The sequence below is a fragment of the Hetaerina americana genome, unplaced genomic scaffold (genome assembly GCF_022747635.1).
Source record: "Hetaerina americana unplaced genomic scaffold, ioHetAmer1.1.p SCAF_88, whole genome shotgun sequence".
Taxonomy (NCBI): Eukaryota; Metazoa; Arthropoda; class Insecta; order Odonata; family Calopterygidae; genus Hetaerina; species Hetaerina americana.
In genome coordinates this window covers 1,025,014-1,047,397 of record NW_027287516.1, presented here as the reverse complement: position 1 = coordinate 1,047,397, position 22,384 = coordinate 1,025,014, and the positions used below count along the sequence as shown (strand labels likewise).

Genomic DNA, 22,384 nt, shown 5'->3' with positions numbered 1-22,384 from the left:
CACATGGGCATGCAACGTACAACGGTCTCCTCCCCCAAGGACAGAGGCAGGGAATATGACCCAATGCTGCAGGTAGCCCCTATACAGAGAAGGACTAGGGATGGAAGGGAACACTTAAAAACAGACAAAGCGGAGCAAGGAATACTGTGAATAGCACTAGATTATTTGATGGCATTCTAATGCGGCCATGCGGGAAGGGTTTTGACAACAAAATACACGAGGTTAGGGAAAGCATCCAGCCATGCGACCTCTTAAACGGCGGTGAAACGGACCCGAGGTCGGGTAGGGCCGCCCACTGCAGGCCAGTAGTTCGAAGGGTGGTCCTGGGCCGTAGAGGGCAGGAGAGGAAAGGCCGGAGAGTGGGAGCCACTTAATTCGCAGGCTAGTGGGGTCAAGAAATTTAGGGGGAGACGACACCCGTCATGGTCAAGCCGACGTCCCTGGGCACACACAGGAAGTTGTGCCTCGTAATGGACACCGTCTTGTCCCGAACTAAAGGCATAATCCAATAAAGATACGTCAATTATGGAATTTGGCTTAATTTTGCGAGAGTTTATTGATATGAATAAAATATTCTACCTAATTATCCACAAGATAATGTATTATAAACCGCGATTTCGATGTGATTACCTAGACTACGTCCAGAGAACGGTGCTGAAACCAAGGACGACGACACGCATTGGGAATGCGACGAACGCAAAGTTTCTTTCATTCATTAGACATTTTCGTATCGATTCGTTTCTTAAGTCGACGGGAATTTTGTTTAAGACGTGAATTGAATCCTGTTAAATCATAAAATGTCCACATAGTGCCCAACAAGAGAGCGCACAATGATATGCCTCAATGTTAATCAAATGGAACGAAAATGCTAAATCAATCAATCAAAGGATATTGATATTATTATAGAACCTTGAAAGCCACCGCTAGGGTGAGTGGCAGGGGGTGAATACACATCAGACTAATGAGGGTAAAAGAAACTTTACACTTCAGCAATAAAGATTTAATATTTCACGACCATGGTTTCGATGTTACGCATCATCCGTCCAGTGAGGAGCACACCAGACGATGATGATGCTTAGCAACGAAACCATGGTCGTGAATAATTAAATCTTTGTTCTTGAAGAGTAAAGTTTATTTTTACCCTCATAATGAAGGAATTCCACAAAGTTATACCTGAAACTGTTATGTTTACCCAAGACTAATTCTGACTTTCTTTCTATCACATTTCCTTTCATTAAAGGAATTACATCACTTATGATTACAAGATTATCTAGGGAGAATACCAAGAAGAAATTTGCGAAAGAAATAACGAAATTCAAAAGGAAAAGATTAGTGGAAATTTTGAAAGAAAATCCGAAATTATTTTGGTCGTACGTCAGAGAGGTTCGGAGAAACAAGTCAGCAGTTAATTCACTCAAAAACGATAGAGGGGAAAGAGTAACCAGCAGTTTGGAAAAGACTAACTTATTAAAATCCTTCTTTCAGAGCGTCTTCTCCAATGTCTCACCGAATGCATCCGATAGCTTACATAAAATCTTGCCGGTAAAACGATACCCAAGATCTCACATAAAGGAATAGAACGTTTGCTGAAAAATGTTTAGCCTAATAAATCCTCCGGGCCCGATGAAATATCTGCTCGTATATTTAAGGATCTATCGTCGTAAATCGCACCGTTTTTAGAAATCATATTTTAGAAGTCACTTGTAGATCACATGGTTCACAGAAATAGCAAAACGCCTACCGTCACATCAATATTTCAAAACGTAGAAAAGGAGGAACCGAGAAATTACAGACCAATTTCCCCCACATCAATTTCATTCAAGGTCATGGAACATACGTGTATACTTGCTAGTTTGATTGTAAGACACCTCGATAGTCAGGATTTATTTTTCAAAAATCAGCACGATTTCCGAAAGGATAGATGCCGTGAGAAAATTGCCCTTTCGATGTTATCTTCAATTTGGGAGGGAGCGATTTCCAGTGGACGCGGTTTTTATAGATTTTATGAAAGCCTTAGACCAAGTACCTCATAGTAAACTACTCGCAAAGCTAGAATCATATTGCATAGATAGAAATATCCGGGGTTGGATTAAAGACTTTTTGAATAATCTGGGAGAAAGAGTAGTGATAAATGGAGTTCGCTCAAATGCAGTAGAAGTTACTTCAGGTGTTCCCCAGGGAAGTGTCATTGGCCCTCTTCTATTCCTGCCTTACGTTAACGACATTGACTCCAAAGTGAATGAACTAGATCAGGGGGGACAATACATAAAATTGACCTAAGTTTGCGGGAAAAGTGTATGATACTAAGAACATGATGACAAGAATTGGTTATAATTTTAAGCCACCCACTTCGCATGAAATGCATTTTTTAGTATTAAAGTACTAGTCTTGGCTTGCGAGATGAGCTGTTAGGGGAACTTTTTAATGCATTGAGATTTTGATAGAATAAAGACATAGTACGTATGGCGTCCATTGGGTAGAGCGTTGGACTGTAGACCGAAGAGCCCATCGTCGATTGCCGATGACACCTCTGGGCACCCTTGGCTTTACCCAGGCTGTGAGACGTTTCGGGTCAACCATATTTTCCTGGAACCCTATAATTGGCACAGGAAAAGGATCTGCCTCCCCCCTTACTATCTTAAATGTGTGAATTTCACAAGTCGTTTGGTTTAGTATTAGGTAATGTCTAATTGTTCACCTATCAAAATGAACTTCGGGTTGATTAATGCATTTTTAAAAAAATAGAACTGGAAAAAAGATAAATCGATCGACTATTAAATACTGTTTCCAGAGCTCCTTAGTTGGCATTTATTCCGATTTCTTATTCACCGTTTAAATCCTTAGGATTTACAAGTTATCTCTCTAATTTTACTCTCATAATCTCTCCAGAAATAGAGCAGCGTAGTTGATAATGGATTTTTAATATCATCACCTTTATGTCCGTTAATGAATCCCAACCCGGCCGTCATTATAAACTAGCTAAGCTTTTGAGATAAATCCGCTTCATAAAATAGCCACTTAGTAGCGCATCCAAAATACATTATCAGAGGATTATGTTTTATTTGAGGAAAGTGCATCAGAGGAGCTAGGCTGGGAATCACTAAGGGAGCAAAGGTTAAATTACAGATTAAATCTCTCGCAAAAATTGGAAGGGCGTCTCTTTAGCAATGATGTTGAAAATGTATCATTACCCCCATCATGATACGGTTGGATATATCATGCTAATAAAATTAGAGAGATTGAGTGGAGAATGGATAGATTTAAAATGATTTAATTTCCACGGATAACAAGGGTTCAGAATGATATTGTTCAACCGCGGTAGGGTCATATCCGGGTCCAAATCAGCCTGGTGTGTATTCACCCCCTGCCACACACCCTAGCGGTGGCTTTCAGAGAACTAAAGCATCAAAATATCAAATAAATATCAAATCCTATAAAATAAATATCATATCCTATCTGCAGTTATGCTTAAAGGTGATCCACGAGTTGTGGAATACGATCTCGTAGCCCGCAACATCCGTGCCCTCACCACTTGAAAATGCGATTTCCATATTTTGATATGGGAGGGACTTTTAACGAAGCCGCCTCAGCTTCGGGTAGAACAATCTCTGAAAATTATCCTAATTTCTGGTTATCCTCAGGCAGCTTGTTTTAATTAATTTCAATTTTGCCCAGAGAAATGGTTCGCTGTTGTTAGGAAGTTTTTTCAGTTTGCAAATCTCAATCTAAATAAAACATAAATCTGAAAGTAAATTTCTTATCGTTTGTTTGGGGAAACATAACGTCGAGATTGTACGGAGTATTTTTCATAAAAAAAGGTAAAAATTCCTGAAGTAGCATGGGTAACTTTCGATTTGGATAAACTTTTATGGAAATTCTTTAGATCGGAAAAACGATATTTTTGATAAATATTTTTTGTCACACACCGATGACAGCGTACGTTTCACTCAGAATTAAGATTTCAATTCAGCAACTGCGATGAGGAGCAAAAATTGAACTGCCGCTTTCTTTCCCTAGCTTAATACAAATTCCAACGATTTCATTTTTTTCGGGACACGGTCGGCGCGCAGAGGTTTACAGTAACTGACGTTCTGTCGCTTACACAGCTTGGAGAGCACTGAGACCGGTTTCGCGGCAAAGCTCAGACCCTCACTCACCTACTTCTAATGGTTTGATCCCACTCTGACCAATGGGAACGGCGCGGAAAATTACATTTTCATTACCTTCGAAACGAAACCTTTGTAACAATTAAAAACGTGCATAGCGATTTATGCCGTCAGGCAAACATAAGTTTCGTAATGTGTAAACAACCGTTGCAAAATTCGAATGTTTAGAAATGTTTCTCTAAAAAGTTGACTTTACAATTGCATCAATTTATTGGTAAACTGCTACCGTATAATTCGATCGTCTTGAATTATTTCTTTAAAAGTTCACTTTTAAAGAAAACCGACAAAAATACGAATGTTGTACGCAAAACTGAACAGCAATAAGGATAAAATTACATTGTACATTAAATTATATTGTAACATTGAACAAATTTCATAGTTACAGTAGTCCAGGGGGTATAGCCTTGGACTACTGACCGGAGGGGCCCGGATTCGATTCCCGGGCAAGCCTCTCTGGGAACCCTCAGCTCTACCCAAGCTATGTGATTTTTCGATGTGTGAATTCAAAATTAATACTGGGTGAACTTTACCATCATCTACCAAACCTTCGGGTTGATTACAATGCTTATGGATGAAATTGTTACCATAGCACTTTTTCAGAATTACGTTTAATATTAAGCAAATTGAAAAACACAATCGTAAATTGAATAGATGAAAAACTCCAATAGCCATAAACAGTTTACCTTTCAAAACTAAGTACAAATGAGATTTAGTTGGCTAACGCCACAAGTCGAAGGATGGGGTAAAGGGTAAATAAGGAAAGGGGAGATGAGAAAGGTGAATACGAATACGCGTGTTTCGGCCACAGAGTAGCCTTCTTCAGCGTTCTGAAGGTGAATCATCACGACAACACAAGTTGAAGTGAGAACGGGTTGAGGGCATCCGAAGAATATGTAGTGTGGAATGTGGGGGGTGGATCAAAGGGACGGGAGCCAATAGACTGAACTGACAGTTTAGGAGTTTGAGAAGATTAGGTATGTTGTAAAGTGGAGCAGCACGATCGAGAAACCGACCGTTGGTGAAGAGGAGGAAGAAGTGAAGGGGAAGCTTAGCACAAACTTTGAGCGTACGTTACTGGGGGAGGGAGAATTTTTGTTTGTTTTGAAAGGTTAACTGTTTATGGCTATTGAAGTTTTTCATTTATTCAACACTATCATCCGTATGAGCTCAATTCAATCAATTTTACTATCTGATATATTTTTAATTCTAATTTGACATCTAGTATTACTGTTTTATTGCTGATTTTATCACATACATGTGTATATTCGAATTCAAGTTCCTCTAAACTTCCCCATCAAATACAGCTTTACAATAAGGCGCAAATATATTTGGATCGAGGGTAAAAACTACTTTTGAAAGTTTTGATTCATATCAAATGTCTGAGAAAATTAGATGAATGAAAGCGCAATAATTGAGAAAATATTTTAGGTGATTAGTGGGATGGATATCATCGTCATAAAATGTAATCACCAACTCGCATATACCCGTTTCATTTTTTACTTAGAGGCCTTCGACTAGGTGAAAAAACCGTTAAGTGAAACAAATATTAGGCAAGGGTATCAACAATGCATTCAAAAATTTTTATTTTTTTTTAAATTATAAACGTGGTTTTAAAATGTCCTAGAATTTTTAACAGCCCGTATCTGAATACGGCCAAAAGAAAATTTCCACTTAAAAGGTAAGCCGGGGTCAAATAAATCTCTTCCCTAATAGTCGATTGATAAATCTCCCTCAACCTAGAACACCTGCTTCTGCCGAGCAGGCTAACTTCTGCCTCTTCTTACCCATATTTCATGCGTTTACGTTCAGAGGATTACGCATTCAACGAATCAAAAATCCGATTTTTCAGTCCATTTCCTAGCGCAAGTAAATATAATTTCGAATATTAGGTGATTATTAATTACATTTTTCTTAAAGATTCAACCTTAAAGGCTTTCCGAGGAAAATATATCTATTTTTGAGTTCATTTGTTTGAATTTCAGAGGGTCGAGTTTCCTTCAAAATATGGACACATCTAGTCGAGGACTAGGTCCATCGGAATGGATTCAGCCCTCCATTGCGGGGAATCATCAGCCATTGGAGGAAACCATGACCTTCGTGTGATTTTCGCACTTCGCGAGAATAATTGTTGTAGTTTTAGGGAAGGCGACCATCTGCCGAGGTAATTCGTGCCATTAGGGACTGGCTGGAAATGATGAAGGGTGGAGAGAAACCAGGCGTCGGCATTAGCCTACTCGTAACGAAATGTGCCAAGGGGTCCGCAGCTCAACGTCCCATCCGACGGAAGGCGTACTCACTCAAAGTGCCCTCCTCCAAGGACCTCAAGTAAGGACCGGGATACCACTGAAAAATATCCTCTGGGATTCAAACCTGGGATCGTCTGGGTGAAAAGCCAGTACGTTAGTCGCCGAAACATTTCAATCCCCCCCCCGAGGTTAATACTCAATTAAGTATTCAAATGAGGAATAAAAAACAAAACGATTTTAAACGCTACGTTTAGTTCCTAGATACTCTCTTCAGTACTGCAATGGCTGAAATTTCTGAATTAAAGAATCTATGAGACGGTTTATTGGTTATAAAATGCGATTTTTTTTCCAAATGACTTCGTGATATTTTTTATGTGTGTCCAAGGTTCCAGGCGTATTTAAATTTTAAAGTTCTATGATTCCCATTAAAAAAATTTTCTCGCTTCGGAATTTAAGTTGCATGTGTAGAAAAGGGACAATCCTCGAAAGTGATATCGCATTTCCGTCCGTTTTTTTTTAATCGGACGTTTTCGCCAAGTGTTTAAGACTACTTATCTCTCTCGTTCACTCTATACATATACGTTATATATTTTTTTTTTAATTTTAATGGGATATTTTTTTTAAACAAGCGGAGTTTTCACAAAGTTTTTCCTGGTTATTACAACTTAAGTGCCGGAAAGGGGAACTGAAACGATGCCCTGGGTAAAAGGAAGATGAGGAAAAAGACCGGGTCATGGAGGAGGAAAATGTTATGAAGGAAGAATCGGCGAGAGCAATAGAGCATGGTGTACGTAATTGTGTGTGTGTGTGTGAATTTTATGGCGTGGGGAGTGGGGCGGGATCAGGGTATATGGAGATATGGTAGGGCTTTAATGAGAGCGCGAGGGAAAACTTCTCTCTCGAATAGCGGTCATTGGCGAACTGTTAGTCTGAGGGGAAAAGGCGAAGGAGAGGGGAGGAATGGGGGTTGAGAGAGTGGGGACGAAGGACACACACACACGGAAGTTAAGGGTAAGAAAAGTCAAAAGGAAGGAGACAAGAGAGCCTGAAAGCATTTTTAAACATGGAGGTTTGTGTATAAACACACACATACGGGGTGCGGCGCTCATCTCTCATCTTTCATTTTGAATTTCCCTACAGATCGTAGCTCCACTGGAGGTTGCGATTGGCGTTCTTGAAAGCTATGGGCATCTAGTTAACAGTCATTACCTCAAAATGGCCGAGATGTTACGTATATGTGGGGAGTACAATCGAAGAGCCACTATTATCGAACGTGTTCGCGCTGGGCGTTATATTTCCAAATAGTTCGATTTTTCGGGTACCCCAGATCGACTGTGTACGATATTGCATATTAGTATACTGCTTCAGAGAAGTCTGGGGAAGGTTTGGCCAATCCACCGAGGAAACCTTATTTGAGGAAACGCCTGCTTGTCCGGATTTAAGCGCCGCACCCTCTATGTATGTTACATTCTCTGAGACCTTCAGGTCAGAGTATGACCTGATGAGAAGGTTTTAATCTTCCGTTCCTCAGAATAGGCTGGAAGCTTAAACTTTCTAAAATGTGTCCTTTTATATGTTCTCTATTTTATTTAGGTGTTCTATTGTTCCGTCCAAATATTATATTGCTCTCGTATATATATATATATATATATATATATATATATATATATATATATATATATATGCATATACATATATCAATGATGTAGAGCAAGATAACCTTTGGACGGCACAATAGGACACAAAAATAAAATGGAGAACATCTGAAAGAAACATTTCAGAAATTTTAAGCTTCCAGTCTAAAGACCGGAATACAGGGTCGCACCCAAAAGTGGTAGGACTGATTTTTTTACAAGAATTTTATTGACGATATACTTACATCGACTAAATAATCTTCAAAGTATGCTCCTTGAGCTATTACGCACTTAGTATAACGTTGCTCCCATTCCCCGTACGCCGTGGAAATTTTCTTTGGGGATGCCGTTGATGACCCTCGTCGAAGCCTCTTGAACGGCCTTTATCGAGTCAAAACGTCGTCCCTTGAGCTGTCTTTTCATCAGGGGGAAGAAGAAGAAGTCCGGTGGTGCCAGATCGGGAGAATAGGGGGTGTGCGGCAACGTGGCAACGCCGTATTTGGCGAGGAGCTGTCTGACGACGAGCGCGCCATGGCAGAATTTTCGGCACCATCTTGGCGCACACCTTGCGCATGGCCAAATCCTGTGAAATAATGCGTTGGACGTTGGATGCAGACAGACCCAACTGGTCTGCAATTTCTTCACTGGTTAAGCGTCGGTCTGTGTTCAGCAATGTCCTCACTCTGTCCACATTCGTGTCGGTTCTTGCCGTCGACGGCCGCCCGGAGCGATGGTCGTCTTCAGCGAGCTCCCTACCCTCTTTAAACAACTTGTGCCACTCAAATACTGTGGAACGGCTTAAGGCAGTGTCCCCATAAGCCTGCTTGATCATATCGAGGGTCTGAGTTGCCGTCTTCCCGAGTTTCGCACAAAACTTCACGGAATAACGTTGCTCTAAATTCAGATTCATTTTGTTTTTCGACGCGGACAAAAAACTTGCTTCACTAAAAACGGTGTCCTCACTCAACGACAGCCCGCAGGCGACTGAGGTTGGTATCGGTCTGTTGCTAAGAGCCCCCTCCACCTTACCCTGCCAGGCATACCTCCCTCCACCGCTCCGTTCGCGCCAGAGAAAATCAGTCCTACCACTTTTGGGTGCGACCCTGTATTAAAGCCAGGCTCTGCCAGGCCTTCAAGTCAGGCTCTGACCTGAAAAAGGTCTCAGAGAATTTTATACATATATTTATATATATGCATATATCTCTATATTTTTATTTTTTGTGCGGGTACAGTGAGGGTAGGGTGAGACTGCACGTCTAGTTGGTCACCGGAAGGGCCTTGGTGGATAGCCGAAGAGGGAGCGGGACGTGAATTGGAAGGTGAGTCACGACCAACCATGCGGGACGAGAGGGGGATGAGAGGGATTACGTTCGCAGTCGGGACAGTTGTGCCATTAAAGTGAGAGAGAGAACGATGGTAACTGCGAGGGGGGAGAGGGTATGTTCACAACGGAAGAGGAATATGGAGGGGACGGTGGTCCTTTCTTATGGAAGAGAGACGAGTGGATGGTCCACCAGCACAGGGGCTCTACGATATGACGATATAGGCCCTGCAATTTCGAAGTATGTTTTCATATCAACCAGTTTTGCTGTTGGTTATTCTAAGACCCGAAATACTTATAATGTGGGCGATAAATATGCCGTAATATATACCATATATATATATATAAATGTATACTATATATATATATATATATATGGATACCATATATATATATATATATATATATATATATATATATATATATATATACCATATGGACGTAACTGTCGATATTAACCGTATGTTCGATGTACCTTAGGGTTGAATTATTCCTACAACTAGACATTGTATATACTTGATAAAGTAGGTTTGGTCGAAATTACTCGATATTCGTGATACTATGCAATGAGCGATGCGTTCATTCGATAAAATCGGTTACATTCGATGCTACTCGATTTTGCCTTATGGATGAAATGTCATTGTATTTAAAAACTAAAAGCAATATGTTAAACTAAAAAGTGTTTAAAAATTATTCTTCCATGAAAGTATTCTCTCCTCCGCAATTACTCTCGTTTGCTGCAAGAGTATTTTATAGCTTATTTCAAATCGCAAGACCTTATCCAGTAGGTGAGAAACACCTTGCTGTAACATCTCACTATAGACTGACACCCTGTTCCTTCTCATAAAGCAGCGTCCTGCAACAGACGGCATACAAAGGATTTCCAAAGCGTGCATTGGATGATTGTATTCATGGCAATCCATTGCGCTCGACGTAAAATTTTCCAGGGGTGTTTGAACAGGAAGCAATTCAGATCCTGTCAGTTTAGCTCACATAAATGATAAACAAGCTGCGACTCCATATTCGGATTTAATATTCCTCCTCGGCAGAATACAGCGATTTACTTTTGCTATATAAAGATTAAGTTCATTGACGCTGACTGACGGTGTAAATGATATCCAAATTGAGTGTGTTTCATCGGATAACATTCTTCGACGTAATTTGTATTCAATAAAATTTGTCGGCGAAAAAACGAGAGATAAGACTACCAAACTGATAGTTTCAAAGCATTACGTCTTGTCGAGTATTACTACCGGAAGCGACGCAACGGGGAAACACCGAGTTAAATTAAATTAAACTCCCCCTCGAGTCACTTAATGACTGTCTTCGTCCAAACGCCTCACTTCATGCACTCTTGTCCCGGGTGGCGTGAGGATAAACGTTCAGAGCGTTTAATGTATTCGTGAAATGTCTATCCTGCACGAGTAGAAGGCTAACTGGTAATTAGTGACGGCTTTGAATGTGCGTACGACCTTCTCAATGGATTTCTTTATTTGTTCTCTTAGCGTACTGAATGGAGTAGTTACTAGAACAGATATTTATAACGTTTATAACGGATGCTGCATGATAATTTAATATTATATTTGTTATTTAGCATCCTGCAAGTCACTGCTAGGGTGTGTGGCAGGGGGTGAATACACACCAGAATAATTTTACCCAAACATGACCCTACCGCGGCCGGACAACGTTATTTTGATCACACATATTTCATGGAAAATTGACATCTTGAATCTATCTGTTCTACACTTAATCTCTATGATTTTATTAGCATGATATCTCCTAGCGTCGTACGATGGGGGTAATAATACATTTTCAACGTCACTGCGAAAGACACCTTCCAATTTATACTAGAGCTTCAATCTGTAATTTAACCTTCGCTTCGTGATTGATTCCCAGCTTGATGCTCCAATATTTTGGATACTCTACTCAGTTTATAGTGGAAACGTTGTACAAATCTAGCTCCTCTACGCTGCGTGCGGTGATCAATCCAAATACGTGAGGTTCCCATATACTTGCGGCATACTCTAAATGAGGCTGAAGCAGCGAAAGATAACATTTATCTTTGACCTTTTAATCACATTTACCCAGTACTCCTCTGGTAAATCCTATTTTTTTGTTAGCTTGTCCACACATTTCCGGTATAGTCTGCTTCATCCAGGAGAATGATATCTGGTCACCCTCATTTCCACATGCCCTTTCGGGAGGTTTGGGGATCGCTATTCGCTTATGGAAGGTATGAAGAAGTAAAATGGCTAGTGAACTAACATCCCCTGCCACACTCCGTCGCGTTGGACCTCGGTGAATATGTAGATGCAAAACAATTGTTAATAAATCTGAAAAGGCGTTCCCTATACACTCAAAGATTTCTGCTCTGCTCCTAATATTCCCTTCCCAGGTGTATAAAGGAGAAATGAGGTCCAAAGTTTTTCTCTGGGGAAAAAAATTTAATTTGAAACGCTAATAACATCGAATAGAGGGAGATATTTTAGGGGTGAATGAAATCAGGAATAAACAGTTTGGGTTCAAATATGAAAGCGGGGGATGTTTTTACTTGTTTGAGAGGCAAAATCGTGAATTTTAAATTAAAAACAAATTTTATTGCATCCAAGTTTTAGAACTTTCATGTTCACATATCCGAGAAATAAACAGTTGACCCGGTTGTGGCAATTAAATCTTTAATAACGTCTTAATTCGAGCAGAAAGTGGTAATCTGTGAGGCAATCTAGTCTCACACCTACTTATAAGTTGGAAATTTTTTTGAAAATTCCGCGAATATTCAAATGATATGCCCACGCAAATACACCAATGTTTATTTGGAGAATGTGAGAGGAACTTAAATATTAAAAGAAACCAACGTGAAGAATTGTCAGTGAATCATTGTGACATCATCCATCTCCGAAATGTATTAGAAACTTTCCGTTGGCATCATCATTTGAGGAACGGCCTTACGTACCACATCCGTAATTTGGCTCAAGCATTTTAAAGTTTGGCACAAAACTACGGGTGATCTGTTCTCGCTTACTTTAGCTCTCGTTGCAAAACCCTTTCAAGTTGCCAAAGGCGCTGGAGCATGTGGGGTTTTTCCTCCTCCATTCATCAAGGAGCATAAACGCCATTTGGAAAATTTTTTTTACACGTTACTCGCCTTGCTCTCCTTTCGAAACTAGGTTCATGACTCCGCGCCGCGTAAACATCGATACGCATTTAAAATTTTGTTACTTAATGTACAAAGTCCACTTACTTGTCTCAACGTCAATTCTCCACCTTCGCAAAAAATTTATCACTGTTATTGGCAAGAATGTCACAGCTCAATTTCACGGTCTCGAAAACCCTGAAATGCATTAATTATTTATATAGTATATGTATTATTATTTGGCAGTCTTAGCTTTTTGCACCTTTACTCAGGTTGGGATATTTTCTTTATTTTGGAAAATAGTCCACAGACATACGGTTGATTTATTATGTACCCTAGTTCTCCGCACACTGCTACATTCTCAAGCCCTGCGTTAGCTTTACACTACATTTACACGCCATACTGCATATTACAACAACTCATTCCTTAGCTCAACATTTCCTCCATTCTATCTCCTTTAATTTTCTATTCAAAATGCCAATCCATTTCCTCCCTCTACATCGCTTCCCCAGGATTCTCCAATAGATTGACGTCTTCAGCATCCCATTGCCTCTTTCGGCATCTCCTGCCTCCATCCACTTCCCTTTACCTTCTTCGAATTTCTCTCAACAACCTCCTTTCCTCCCATGCCAAGAACTTCGTCCTTGGCTTTCCTTTCCGTCCATTTTATTTTCACCATTCTACTCCATGATCACATTACGAAGTCCTCCAATCTTCGTCCATCCTGAATTCTATTTTCTACGTCGGATGCAAAGCCAATCGATTGGTATCTTTGACATAGATTTATTTTCATTCAGTCTAGCCTAGTATAGTCTAACTAGTAGAGTCAAGAGCAGAGTCTAGTACCTGCTTGCGAAGACCTTCTGCGACGACATCGCGACGATTCCCCAACACCCTTACAGACCCGAATTGGCACTAGCAAACTATCATATTAAATTATATAATTAATATTATATGTATATATATACATATTTATAAGTGCGTATATTAAAATATATATTCATGGGTCTATACATATAGACATGTTGAAATACATATGGGATATATGTTTATGTGTTCTTCAAAGATGTACAGGCGTGATAAATAACCTTCCATATCACGAGTTTAACAGCTTGATTCGAGCCGGAAAAAAATATCGAGCAGAGGGAAATTCGTTTGCTATTTATCTTCATAATGACAAAGGTACTAGTCAGCGAAATTTTCTCAAATGAACTGTCGGCAACCCTTATCCCAACCCCTCTGACTATCGTATTATATTCTCGCAGACAGCGTTGGAGAGCAGCTATACAAGGGAGTGGGGGGGGGATGGATCGCCACGCGTGACGTCGCCACGTCGTCTGCCCACATCTCTATAAAGACTCCCTTGACAAAGGGAGGGGGGGAGGGGGTGAGGGCATTATAAACTCATACTTTTGCCAGACGCGTGGAACTAACGCGTTCAAAAAACTCGGCGACTTGAGATGAGGGTCATTATTCACGGATGCACTGAAAACGATTCACGTATATCTGATGGTCCCAGTAGGGCGTGATGTACTTCAGTTAGTGCGCCATGGCTTTAATTTAACTTCAACGCACGAACATTGTTTGAAAACCTAATATAGTTAAAAATATACCCGTAGGCAGCTGTGATTCTACCTTAATTAGATCTCACTATGATTAAATGTCGCGTATTTCGGACCTTCCACGTTGAAATAGAAAATGTAATGAAATAAATCGCATTAGGAGAAAAGTTGCGCTGCTCATAAGAAATCGCAATTGAAGAAGATCTATTCCATACTCTGTAATTGAAAAGTTTGGCATGTGAGATGCCGCAAAAATAAAGATAACAAAAAAACGAACTCAAACATTGGTTAATAAAAAACTTAATTTTTCGATGATGGCATAGAAGATGGCATGTGCTAACCACGCATTACATGTGTAGGCTAAAGCGGTATTAGGAAGGATTGATGGCAGAACGAAAACAGTACAAGGAATACTTCTTCTCCTGATTGAAAATCGTGGTCACAGCAAAAGAAAAGCTACGAAAATATGAAGAGCATGAAAAAAAGCTTCCAGCAATTATAAAAATTACCAAATAACCCATTGGCGAAAGACACAACACCTCCTGCCTTGAACTACCGTGAAGGATTGTAAATTAATCGTTTTAGTAATTTTAGTTTGTTTCAGAAGAAGACGATATAAGAACCATGTCAGGATGGCCGAGCGGTCCAAGGCGCTGCGTTCAGGTCGCAGTCCGGTTCTCCGGGCGTGGGTTCGAATCCCACTTCTGACAGTCTTTTTTTTGCTTAACTTACGTTACTCTAAGGTGGTGTAAGCACAAACAGCGTAAGGAGGAGCATGTTGAACATCTAATATTGAGTTGACGCAAAGGTTATCATGCGGTTTAAAAGTGTTTTCTCTTCGTAGTCCTCTACAAAATGTTTATCAACGTACAAATAAGAATCTAACTCATGATTGCGGTGTATGTCCCAGTGTGTGCGGTGCATGTGTGACCGAAGATCTGGAAATGCGCAAGGCTGAATTGGAAACAAAAATCTCAGGTTCCATTCATTTAATAAAATGAAGAGTTATATTCTCATTTTCAATGTATCTTAGACGTAACGTTAAGTTAACTTCTGAATTGTTATTGGTTCCATTGGAAGATAAGGAAAGGAAATAGTATAATAAACATTGATCACACAAAAAAGTGTGCGTTGACTTTAGAAAGACCTTTGGTAATAATAATAATGATAAATACGAAGAGAAAACACTTTTAAACCGCATGGCAACCTTTGCGTCAACTCAATATTAGATGTGCAACACGCTCCTCCTTGCAGTGCTTGTGCTTACACCACCTTAGAGTTATGTAAGATAAGAAAAAAAAACAACTGTCAGAAGTGGGATTCGAACCCACGCCCGGAGAACCGGACTGCGACCTGAACGCAGCGCCTTGGACCGCTCGGCCATCCTGACGTTGTGAAAATTGCTTGACATAGAAAATTTAATTTTAAATGGAAAATATCCGTTGTGAGGGTTGTTTTCGAGAGATAATGAACAGGTAAACATTTTATATTTTCGTTGCTTTTGAGGTTCTTTAATAACTGTCGCGCCAATTTCATTCAATCCTCTGCTAGTTCTATTAAAAAAAGGGAACATAATATGGATTTCAATATGTACCTTGATCAGATTTGTGTTTTCTGTTAACCCAAATTAATTGCAATTAACATAAAATACTATACGCCTATCCTTCCTCACTTATTGTTTGCATGATGTGCATTCTTGGGCCATAATAATTCCTTCTCAGTCGTAGGAAAACTCAGGTACCCTTCTCTTTTCTCAGGGTTTTAAGACCTGTCTGATTCTCTTCTCCGTAAGTCATTGTGCCCCCGGCCGAAATCATCCAGCATACACGTTAAGCTGTGTATTCAACCCCTGCCAAACACACTAGCAGTGGCTAGCAGGGTGCTAAAAAATGCTAAAAAAATACCGTTTCTCGTAGTAACTTTTTATAAATCAAGGCAATATTCTCTGGGCCTTTGCCATTTTCTGAATAGGCGTTTTCTCCCTTGGATCCTAAAAACTTCATACATGGCCATTAGAAATATTCTACAGCAACTTAATAAATGGCAATAGATGTACAATGTTATCCTAATTATCGTTTTTAATTTGGCAACAAAAGGCTCTAAACCATTTTTTCGATCAAAAAGATTCAGAACTTGCTGAAACCACAACCGAGGGCTGTTTGTCTCAAACGCTGTTGAAAGAGATGAAACTTGCTCGTTTCATTACCAATAAGTACACTGTTACGCAATAAGGGATCACTTGTGTTATTTTCATCAATGTTGAAAGCTTATGGGCACCGAAGGAATTACTGACATGAAATAATAGATAGTTTTAAGCGTTACTTGGTAGTATATGGATCACTTGCCTCATAAATAATGATGGATATCACTTGTTTTTCCACAAAATGATACTTTAAAATTTTAACAAAAAAACTGTGTAAAAATACACGAATTTTTTTGCCTCCACATGAAATATGGTCATCAGATTCAGTATTTAAGGACGTCATTTCAAAAACTTCCACTCTTTGAGTAAAAAGGTAAGGTAAAAAAAATAGAAATTAGTAATTTTCATTATTTTTGTTAATTTTATTTGATGATCCGCTAATGTATTGTAACATGTAGAAATTCTACTCCTATTACCGACTAACCCCCCGTAATGGCGCAAATGAACTTAGCTGTTGGGTCCATATCCATATAACTGTCACTAATTATACCATGATTTTCGTTTTTTTCCGTTCCAAAACAGGCTTTTTAGCTGATTGGTGCGACGGTAAAGAAAAAGAGGATTCGCCCAAACAGTGCTTTTGGCGCAAACGTTTTGAAAGAGAACTGTTTCATCTCAGGACCACGATCCTGCGTAAAGATTTTGTTTTCCATCTCCCTTTGTGCTGGATATATTTTCGGATGCTGGCGCACTGAGCCGCCGTTAGCGTCACAAGAGTGCGTGCGTCACCGGCCATTGTTACGTCTGGATTCACACGGGGCTGCCCCCAAGCAAGCCTCCCCCTGAATCTCCCTCGCGTGACCAACATACATCCTGTTTCTATGGACGTCTAGGGGGATGGGGGAGCTCTTTATTAAAACCCTCGGAGTGGTTGCTATAGGCACAGACTCCCCAGTCATTAATGACTAAAAATACACTGCATGAACGTATTGTGTTTAAGCATACGAAATTTAATCGAAATTTTCATTGATGAATTTTTTTTTGGAAAAAAAGGGTACCGTTTTCTTAAATACATCAAGGATGAAATTAGGATCACGATTTATTCTTCTGATTCTGCTTATTCGTATAAGAGCTTAAGATCTTTCCCAGGATAATGTTTAGGGAATAATAAATAAGACCGTAAAAAAACTCAGGGTTTCTTTAAACAGTCGAAGGAATTTTTTTTTAACTAGGGAGAAATTTTATTCCTTTATCGTTCGTAATAAGGGTTATTGTTGAAATAAATATTATTAAAAAAGCTTTCAGGGTTTCTTCAAACAGTTTTAGGAAAATATATTTTTTTTATTTGGGAGAAATTTTATTCCTTTCTTACTCGTATTAAGGGATATTGTTCGCTAGTTACACCGATAAGATGTATCAGAGGCAGTCTTTGTGCAAGAAATGACGAGGACATTCGAGAAAAAACAGACTATTTGCTCCAGGTGATAATTTAACAAAATTATCAATTCAAATAAATAATGAATCAATATCAATTTATGTGTTTTTGACACTCTATGTCATAAAATCAGGCAATTTTCAAAATGTCGACAGCCAGAACGATAACGACTAATGTTCATATAGTGGAGTCAATCAATTTTTAACTCCCACTTCAAGAACGGAGGTGTTCCAAAAAATGAAACCTAATAGAATGAATTATTTAACAAATATACGTGACCTTATACGGAGGATATATGTATATTGGCGTGGATGTAGCATCATTCAACTCAACCCAGTTTTTGACTTAACTATGGTTAACTCAGCCATTCTAAAAAATTCAAGGTTATAACAGATTGATAACGCAAACATATTTCATTTTATTTCGCAGAAATTAGATATGTTCCATCAACAAATGGATACTTTTCCCTGGGCACGTTTATGGACAAAAAGTCAACTTCAAACACAAAAAATTTTCTTTATATCGTATAAAAAACGTCTCAATAACTTGAAGCTACTTCATGGAAATTCCAAAGAATACTCGTAGTTCTCAAATAACTTCTATGGGAGCATGAACTGTTATCTACTGTGGGAGATAAAATCCAGTACAAATGGATAAAAAAATTCGTTTTTCCTCCGACAAACAGGAATCATACGAGTTAATTAAGAAATCTAAGTCATAATATAAATGGCGAAGACATTCCTTTCTCGTGGACGGACCCCCGTTACTCCGGACGGGGCTCCACTGTGTTGCCTTTCCAGCCGCCTAGGCTTCTAAGGCAGGGCGTCGTCTTCTGCGTTGTCACGGCGTTCTGGCGATCCCTGCTACTGAAGCCTGGGCCTCTTCTTCGCTGGGAGGGCATCTTGGCGATCCAGGCTCGCAATGGGGCGCTTATAGCGGTTCCACGTTGAAACCTGGATCTCTCCGAGGCGTCAGATGGTGGCGACGTCTGAATCCGCAGCCCTCTCGAAGAATCTTCGAGACAGCTCCGGAAGAAGGACGTTCAGAGGTTCCATGTTCCCGTCCTGGTGTATGTATGGACCCGGATCTCATCCTTCATATTCAGAATTTTCGGTGGCCAAACCACCTCTTTCCCTTTTTGTTCGTTATAATTATTATTCATTTCCGTGAGTTTTCCTTCAAGATATTATATATATATATATATATATATATATATATATATATATATATTTTTTTTTTTTTTTTTTGAGAGTTTGTACGAAGCGTTAATTATTCCAAAAAGTGTTATGTACGAGACAGATGCATGTGAAGCCGAGGTAATCATATTTCAATTGTTTTCACTGCACTCAGAATGCATTCGTAGTTACTCAAACCTGTCGCTTGAAATTATGCCAGAATGTTAATAGTACGCGTTTGCTGGCAACTGCTGGGTGGTCTCGTATGCTATGGTTCATGCGTTACTGATTCCTTCGCACTTCGTGACAAAAGTTATCTTGTAATTCCTAATTGTAGATTCATGAGAGAGAATAAATATGTTTCACCCCTGTCGCGTGAAAACGTCCAGCTTACAGATTGATCGTACTGAATTACGCGTCATGCAGCGATCAGAACTGTAGTTAAATTATAATATTACTCTAAAATGTACCCAGTTTTTTAAGCAATGATCTTTTTTTCAAGCATTTTAATATCAAAGAGTCCGTTCGTTACGATGATCTTGAAATTGTCTCATATATAATTCAGGCACTATTAATTAAACCACGTTCGTTTTAAGGTAGATAGGTGTTCTATGGTTTAAACTTAACACAAACTAAATACAATAGAGTCAAAAAAATTTTCAACCATTGAATGATTTGTACCCCTTTCCGTTTTGTATAAAATTCCACTTTTTCCTACCCTTACCCTTGGCGACCAAAATTCACCCCTTAATCACAACCATCCATATTCCCACCTTTCATTCTTATACATGAAGGAGTATACCCGAGAGGTTTGCATGCATATATACGTACTAACTAATTCCAAGTTCATTAAGAATATTTTTTTTCAAAAAACAAATTCCTTTTACTGCATTTTCCCTTTAATAATAAAGTGAATAATCAAATAATGTATGCTTTATTCACGTTTACTCACGTTCCACATTCACATAACAAGGAACATAAAAACAATATGCATTGAAGATGGGCTTAGTGCAAGGTTGTATGTCTCTTTTATGTTGATGACGACAATGGAAATGTCGCAGTACCGTTTGTTAGCTTGTGGTCAACCAAAACCTACCTTAATAGGTAGATTACCCATGATAAATGAATACATATATGGATAAATACACACACGCATAAAATATATATATATATATATATATATATATATATATATATATATATATATATATATATATATGCATGAGAGGGCACTCAAGGTAGAATTGCTGGCTGCTGCCCTAACACATCCCGCCACATACCCGCTTGCAAAGCATTGTGTAGATGCCGGCTAGACCTGGTGTCCGAGTTGATCACTAAAATCATCGCCAAATGACGCACCTCTCTCTCCCTCTCTCTAACGTTGTCATTCGAGACACCGTCCGCCGCTATCACTTGTTGCTCCCACGAATGGACCACTCCTCCCTCTCCCCATGGGTGGCACGCGGTTTTGTTCTCTTTTGCCACTAAAATCTAGCGTAACGTATTCCTTTCACACGCACCGGTCGTGAAACCATATCTCTCGCAGCTTGAGAACTCCAGCATCGTTCCGTCCCTGGGCGCAGTACCCGCGGGGAGGGACGTGGTTGGGCAGGTACAGCAAAAGAACAAAAACGTACTCATCATTCCGCCAGGGGGAAAATAGAGAGCTACGTGATTCGATTCGGTGAAGGGGTGCATGAGATTACTCTGGGATATCGGATACTAATAAAATTTTTCAACCCTCAACGCAAAGGAAATATATATTTTTTTAAAAGACTCCCAACGCCTTTCTACTTTGAAAGCAAAAAAGGATGCAGTAACTTACGATTTCACGATTATTTTAGGACTGGAAATAGGAATCTAAAATCGGTGGGGAATTCAAACAATTAGTGAGGTCTGCGGATGACCAATCGTTAGTTCAGCATGTTTAGCCATAAGGGTTACTGTCATTTTTCAGCGATTAATTCACCCGGAACAGAATTTTCAATTTTACTGGTAAGAAGTTACTAAGTTAAACGTTGAATTAGGAGAAAAAAAGTTAGCAGGAGAATGTGCGAAACAGTTTACGTAACTTTATAGTGTCATGGACCAAAATGGTTGTTAAAGTTGGGATATAAGAGAAGGAATTGCATTAGGCAAAGGAGCTCTCATTGGAAGGGAATCTATGATGGTGACGAACAACGTTGAAATAATGAGGTACCAGCCATATACGTATGTACACCTATTAGTTTATGCAAGTGTTTCAATAGACATATGTAAAAAATATGTACATCATTCCCACACACACAGACAGATATATATATATATATATATATATATATATATATATATATATATATATATATATATATATATATATATATATAGATGATGTCGTCAAAGTAACACGGAAGTGTTGAATAAAAAACTTGGACAGCAACAAACAATATAAGAACACATAAAAATAACACTCACACGTTATTTCTTAATAATTTCGATGGAATTTAGCTCCGTCTTCCTCAGAAGAAACAGTAGTACTCAACAGTAGTACAATTCGTAGACGTATGTGTAGATATAAAAAAATGGGGTATACTAGACGTGTGATTAAACGGTCATTATCTTTGATGATACCTTTTATGTCTTGGTTGATTTGGAAATATCAACCCACAAGATTTATTTCTGTTCCGGGCGATTGACCTGAGCTCCCCTTCTGGATCTCAATTAATATTTGTTCCCTCTCTCTCCCTCTATTTTAACGACCCCTCCGCCCTCAGTTCGTCTTCACCCAAGGAAGCCGTGTTGGAGGGAGGAGTTTCCGTATTCATCCTGGTTGAATCAAAAAAGACGTTCGGTCATTTCCTCCAAGCAAATGCGGGTGGTGAACTTCCTCTAGCTGCTGCGAGCTTAATTGAGTAATGGTAAGCCGTAAGGATGGAAGTGGTAGACGGAAACTGTTAAACGGTAGGGTGCAGAGGTTTAGGGCTGTAATGAAGACTAAAGGGGAGGTCAAAGAGTTAAAAAATATGGGGAATGCAAGAAGGGGAGTGGAAATAGGAGTGGAGATGGATGCAAGCAAACTTCCAAGCTGTTTCCACTCCGGGTGGGCTATTTACCGCACAAAAAAATCCTGATTTTTAAGTTTCCATGTGGGTCTAAATTCATTCCAACAATTTATTCCATTCTCCCCTTGTGCACATAGTTCGCGTCTCTGACAATATTATAGTCAATATATTATTGCATATATAGTCAATATATTATTGCGTATAATAGAGTCAATATATTATTGCATAAATGCTCCTCTGCTCCTAAAACTCTCAATGTTATTTGGTTCAAAAATATCTTAAACGACTCTCTCTCGTAAATATCTCCTTATACCTTTTTTTCTCAAGCTATTCGCTCTATTTTCATTTCCCTCTTCTGTTATATGAATGGCACAGCAATCCTCTAGATACGACTTAAATGACAGATATCCTGGCTGGGGTAAATATCAATTATTATATAGATCGCTATCTCCCCTGAGTTGAAAATTGACGAGACGTTCTTTAGTTCCGCCAAGCGGTGTTTGAATCAGAACGACCGATCGCGAATTG

General features: G+C 39.3%; 2 non-coding genes across 2 annotated transcripts; one reads left to right on the top strand and one right to left on the bottom strand.

Annotated features, from left to right (window-relative positions):
* Positions 1–14,688: 14,688 nt before the first annotated feature.
* On the top strand, positions 14,689–14,772 carry TRNAL-CAG (transfer RNA leucine (anticodon CAG)). The gene has a single exon. It is a non-coding gene; the product is annotated as a tRNA-Leu (tRNA).
* Positions 14,773–15,368: 596 nt separating this feature from the next.
* TRNAL-CAG (transfer RNA leucine (anticodon CAG)) lies at positions 15,369–15,452 on the bottom strand. Its single transcript has one exon. It is a non-coding gene; the product is annotated as a tRNA-Leu (tRNA).
* Between the last annotated feature and the right edge of the window lie 6,932 nt (positions 15,453–22,384).